This window comes from Macrobrachium nipponense, chromosome 34 (assembly GCF_015104395.2).
Source record: "Macrobrachium nipponense isolate FS-2020 chromosome 34, ASM1510439v2, whole genome shotgun sequence".
Taxonomy (NCBI): Eukaryota; Metazoa; Arthropoda; class Malacostraca; order Decapoda; family Palaemonidae; genus Macrobrachium; species Macrobrachium nipponense.
Window position 1 is genome coordinate 21,204,742 of NC_061095.1, and position 6,246 is coordinate 21,210,987.

The 6,246-nt window shown below is 36.9% G+C and overlaps 1 long non-coding RNA gene across 1 annotated transcript; it reads left to right on the forward strand.

Annotated features, from left to right (window-relative positions):
• The first annotated feature begins 320 nt into the window (after nucleotides 1-320).
• On the forward strand, nucleotides 321-945 carry LOC135207665 (uncharacterized). The gene is made up of 3 exons (XR_010313027.1): nucleotides 321-409; nucleotides 571-620; nucleotides 909-945. It is a non-coding gene; the product is annotated as an uncharacterized LOC135207665 (long non-coding RNA).
• Nucleotides 946-6,246: the final 5,301 nt, after the last annotated feature.

Below are 6,246 nucleotides of genomic sequence, written 5' to 3' on the forward strand. Positions count from 1 at the left end.
ACTAGCAGTCCAAGCAGTCTCAGCAGTCGAGGCAGTTCTGCCAGTCCGGTCAGTCCTGTCAGAGCATTAGGGCAGTGAGCTATCCTGTAGGACCCACCACACCACCCGTATGCCATTGAGCCCGTCTTCCATCGTCAGAGTGAGTCTGTCTTCCTGGAGGATGTCTTGGACGAGGCTCTGAGAATGTTATTAAGAATCAAGGGGTCCCTCAAGAGGCATTTGTGAAGTATTCCCTTGGTTCCATAATTTGGACGGCGTAATTGGTGGCCACCTGGATGTGCTCTGCCTCCTACGACTGATTTGTTCATCATCGTCTTCGACTTTGATTCACCTTAGTGGATGATTTGTGGAGAAAAGTCACGTTCTCCTAAGCATTGACTTCAATCCCTTCTTGCTCGGATGGACTACGGTGAGTACCAAGTATTTTTTGGGGCAAATGCTGAATGGTAATCGTAGCAATCTCTTTGAGCCTTTGTCGCTGCCTATTAAAGTCCTTCCTATCTGCCATCGGTAGAGTACGGATATTCACGAATGTTTAATAGTTATAAAGGATTTCTCTTGTCCTTACAGTGGTTTCGCAACTCTACTGAAGGTTGTTCATGGGTTTATTGTACATAGTGGTAAGCTACTATTTGTTATTTCTGGATAAGTTCAACATAAAATTGCAAGAATCTCCTTTAATGCAAACTTACACGGATATATATTATTTCAGGATAGGATTATCCAGCCCCCTTTGATTTGGTTGTATACTTGGTTTTTTCTTTTTTTGTCTTGGACCTACTTACAGTAAGGTAACAGTTTGCATATTCCTATGTATAAGTGCTTCTTGCCATATTATTCTTACCTATATAATTTAATTAATTCTTAGGCTTCACCACTAACGTGCAATTTCTGTATTTCCCATCCAGGTATGGAGGAGAAGCTGATTATTGAAGAGGAAGAGCCCATGTGTCATGCACTTGACACATTTGCAATAAATAATAAATTTAAACATTTCAAAGGTGTATGAATTGACTTCCCTTCAGTATTTTTAAGTACCTTATAAGGTGACTTCATAGTTTTTCAGCTTATGGCGCCCAACGTGGGGCCACGACGAAGGAAGTTGGATTTTCGCTATGCAGAATCCCATTAGTTGGTGAAAGTAGTCGGGATCCATTGTTGTGAACTGAAATTTATTTCCTTCAGATTTATTACTTTAATATTAATTTTTTCCTTTCTAGATTATTTCTTGTATAATTTTAACAATGTCTGCTTTATCTGTGCTTATTGGACAAGGAAAGTCATCCGCAAAAGGTGACTGAATATTATAACAGGTCCTCCATATTCAATACTCTTAGCCAGGAAGAAAAATTATCTATCAAAGGTATTCTGGTAAATTATAAGAATAAGTTACTGACTTGGACACTGAGATTTTGGATAAGAAATTTCCAGGGGATTCTGATAGTACAGATTTAGAGATGGAATTATCATTATGTCAGGATTATATAGATAAGATTGAAACCTGTTTACCTCTCCTAGATATTTCCTCGAGTATCCTTAGCTCTAGTAATGTAGCGATGTAGCCAGAAGTTTACTTGAACAACCTGTGGCACCTCTTCCCAAGTTTCGTAGTGTAGAAGGTGAAGATTTTTTGAAGTTCATCACAGAATTTGAGGGAACTACTAAAGCTTTTAACTATCCCGATAGGGATTTGCTTTTGTTACTTAAACAACAAGTTGAGGGTAGAGGAAAGGTTTTGTTAGGTTCCTTAGAAGCGGATAAGCAGCATTACGCTGATGCCAAAGAATTGCTAATTTCAGCATTTGCATCAACCGATATTCGGAAGAATTCAGCCATTAAGAAAATTACTGCTTTGCATTTGAAAGATGGTGAAGACCCTTTCTCTTTATTTCCGAACTCAGATCGGTATGTGAATCAGTGAAGACTTGAATATTAGCGTTGAGGAGTTCATTAGGTATTTTGCTTGGTATGGGCTGAATGATAGTTTCCAGCGCCATTTAATTCAGATTACAGGCAAGACTCACCCTGCCCTGAATGATATAAAGACAAACTTTTTTACAGCATGTGAGAGATACGAGAACGACAAAAAGGTCGCTAAAGGGTACAAAGAGTAAAATCTCGCAGAATGTACAGGAATATAAGGACTTTTCTCGAAAAGAAAAAGCGGTAAATTTAGCTGTATGAGGCAGTAACTAGTGATTCAGATTCCAGGTCTTCACCCAGCTGTTCTTTGTCTTAAAGTTGGTAACGCTAATAATTCCTCATTTTATTTATGAATGTTCAAAGTTCCCTTCCCCTACCAATAAGGTGCAAATTTTAAAATCTAAACACGGTTGTGTTAAGTGTGGTCAGTTTAGTCATGAATCTAACAACTGTCATTTCAGATTTAGAAGACGTTGTTTTAATTGCCGTGGTTGGCATATGAGTTATCTTTGCGAGTCTGAGCCCTCCAAAGGCAGCAGATCTAAACAATCTGATAAAGTAAATTTTGAAACTCCACAAAAAGTAAACAGCGGTGTGGCCGTTTTGTTGCACTCGTATGGAAACTCGGTGTTACCCACGTTTCTTTCAGTATTGGCAGCGACATTTACAGAGGTCTAAGGGACAGTGGCTCACAAAGCACCTTCATCACTAGTAGGTTAGCTGAGGAGAAAAACCTTAAAACTATCAATTCGGATGTTAGACTTACGGTGAGTGGATTTAATGGGAATAAAGAATATTATACTAAAATTGTAGAAGTGCCTGTGAAAATAGGTAGTTTGTCCTTTATAATTTTTGGCTTAGTTGTACCTGATATTAGTATTGCTTTAAAATTGCCTTTGCTTGGTAAAGTAATTGAAAGTTTTCAAAACCAGGGTATGATGTTTGCTGATAAGTTGTTAAATAAACACACTCGCACTATTGATAATGTTAACCTCTTGTTAGGTACAGACTTTTTACATTGTTTAGCAGGTACCGACGTAATTTTTTGGTGACGTTTTGATCACCTTCGGGTATACATAGATTCTCATGCTGGCATTTTATTGACAGGGTAATGTCGATTTGATGTTGAACAACGTAACCTGCCTAAATGTAATCCAAGGAGTTTTGAATTCTGTACCTGACGGTAATGTTCGTTCGGTTTCTACGGTGCATGTTGGTAGTAGCTCGTTGTTATTAAACACGAGAATAGATTTTCTGTCTGATGGTGACCAGGACAACGGGTTGAAGTAAACTGTTCCTTTTCAGTTATCATGATAAAGGTAAACTAATGGAAAGCAATTGCAGCAGGCCACTGAACAAATTTTGGAGTCTGAATGCGGTCATTTTTTGAATTATGATCAAAATGTGTATAATGATGAAAGTGTCGAGCTTAATAATCAGCTGGTCGATTTTTCAATTAAAACCATATATCAGAGGGAGTCTGATGGACGAATTATGGTTCCTTTATTATGGAATGGCAAAGTCTCCCATTTGTTGTCAAAAATGAAAGACTGTCAAAATTAATACTAAAGTCTAATTTTAGAAAACTTAAACAGCGCGATGGACTTCTACAACTCGTGATCAGACCATAAGGGAACAGATTAACGCAGGAATTATTGAACCCATCCATGATCTTGATATTTTTGTTTTTAAAACTGAGAATCCTCAATATTCCTTTCTGCCTCACATGCCAATATTTAAACCCGACAAAGGCACCACAAAGTGTAGGGTGGTCTTTTTATCGAATCCTTAAAGACTCGGTAGACGGTAGTTCTTTGTCTCATAATCAGTGTATGTATTCTGGACCTGCATTAAACCAAAAGCTATCTTCGTCATTTTGAATCTGAGATTTGACAGGAAATTACTTATTTTTGATCTTAAGAAAGCTTTCAATATGTTGGCTTTGACCGAAAATGACCAGGCTAAACTTTTATTTTTTTGGTTCAAGAATGTCGGCAAAGGTGATTTTTCATTAGTAGCTTTCAAGAATATGAGATTACCTTTTGGTCTTCGATGTAGTCCTTTTTTATTAATGATGGCTCTTTATCACATTTTGATTTTGCAGCACTCTTGAGGATCCCTCGCATATCGGGCTTGAAAAGGTCCATTTATTCGCTTATTTACATGGATAATGGGGCTATTATGTTAATACTTCAGAGGAGTTGAAATGGTCGTACCAACAGCTTCCTCGTATTTTTCACCCGTTATATGTTTTATAGTTCAGCAGGTTTGTTACTAATGATATAGCCTTACAGATGGAAATAGACGGAGAGACCGAAGAAGTTACCCCTAGCACCAGTATATTGTTTGGACTAACATGGGAACAGGAATTCTGATGAAAATTTTTACTAACCCTATATTGCCTTGATTCAAGTTGCCAAAACTAGAGGTCAATTTTACAAACTATTGCTTCTCAGTTTGATATTTTTGGCTTTAATATGCCCTTGTTTTAAAAATCGCTGCAGATTATTTATGCATAGCTACAGTGCCAGAAAATTTAAGCTGGGATACAGTCTTGGCTACAGATTTGCAGCGAGAATGGAGCAACATTTGCAAACAAATAAATAGAGCTCCTCCTATAAGAGTTCAACGATCTGTAGGTCCTAGGGATGGTAAATATAACATTTTTTTGTGTTTTCAGATGCAAGTAGAGATCTTTACGGTTGTGTTATTTATTTGCAGCATATTGATACAAGGCCATCTAAGTATTATTCATGCCAAGAACAGACTGGTTAATAAACAGTTAAAGAATAAATCGATACCTGCCCTTGAACTAATGCCGTCCACTTAAGTGTTGAGTGTGCTCTGGATATTTACAAAGATTTATCTGGCCCGTCTTGCATAAGACCCATAGAAATTGAGAATATTATGGCCTATACAGATTCTCTTTGTGCATTACATTGGTTAAATTCTGCGTCTTTGAAGCTAGACAAATTAAATAAACATTCTCCCTTTGTTTGAATAGAATTAATAATATACAGAGATTGTGTGAAATTTATCCTGTCAAGTTTAATTTCATTTCTGGTAAGAATAACCCTGCAGACTTAATTACTAGATGTGTATCGCATAATCAGCTCCTTAAGTCATGTATTTTTACAGGCCCAGACATTAGCTTGACCGAAGTCCCCGAATTGTCGATTACTATCCCAGCATTTGAGGTCGCCACGGAGATTCATTCGTCTCCCTTAATTAGTGCTACCGAAAATTTAAACCACCTTGTTGATTTGGAAAGTTATTCTTGTTTACGGAGACTTCTACTAGTTTATCGTAGAGTATTTTTGGCCTTACACAAGTGGAAATTAAAGGTAGGAATTCCTTGTTCTCCAGTTACTAACTATTTGCCTCCTCTCTGAGTCATTTGTTACACGTTGAACAATGTAAGTATTTCCCTGAGGTATATTCGTATTTTCAAACTGGTATGAAAAGTGCCAAGAAAGTTGAATTCCTCCTGGTCCATAACGCCAGCTAAATTTATGTTTATGGATGAACAGGGTATTTTAAGAGTGAAAAGTAAGTTCAAGAAGTGGAATTATAATATTAACGGCAAATTTCCAGTGTTATTACATCCAGACAGTCATTTAACTAAGTTGATTATTTGGGACGCACATGTAAAATTGTTACATTCAGTTGTTATTCTGTGTTAACTGAGCTTAGAAGGTATTACTATATTCCTAAACATTTTTCAGTTGTCAAAAAAGTTCTCAAGCAATGCGTTCATTGTCGAAGATTTAATAATCGTACCATAAAATTAAATCAAAAATTCCTATAGAAGACTTCCGATCAGATCCTCCTACAGTTCCCTTTGCAAATGTTTTTGTTGACTATTTAGGACCTTTCAACGTAAAAAATGAAAAGGTGACACAGAAAATATGGTTATTGTGCATAACTTGTACTTGGGCAAGGTTCCATTATCTAAAGGTCTGCAGAAGTTTGAATGTATCAGATTTTCTTAGAGCTTTCCAATTACATTGTTTTGAATATGGCATACCCCAGTTGTGTATCAGTGATTTAGGAACGCAGTTGGTAGCAGGTGCTAATGAATTATTAAAGCTGCTTTCATTAATGACTCTCAGACTCAATTGTATTTTGAAGAAAACTGTGTGAAAACCTTTATCCTTTCAACAATATTTTTAAGGGTTGCAGTCAGCTGGGTTCTTTGTCGAAGTATGTGTTAAGATGGTAAAACGATTAATCTTGGAGCTATCAAAAACAATGTACTTTCATTTTATGATTTCGAATTTCTTGTGTGTAATATCATACATCTCGTTAACAGACGACCGATAG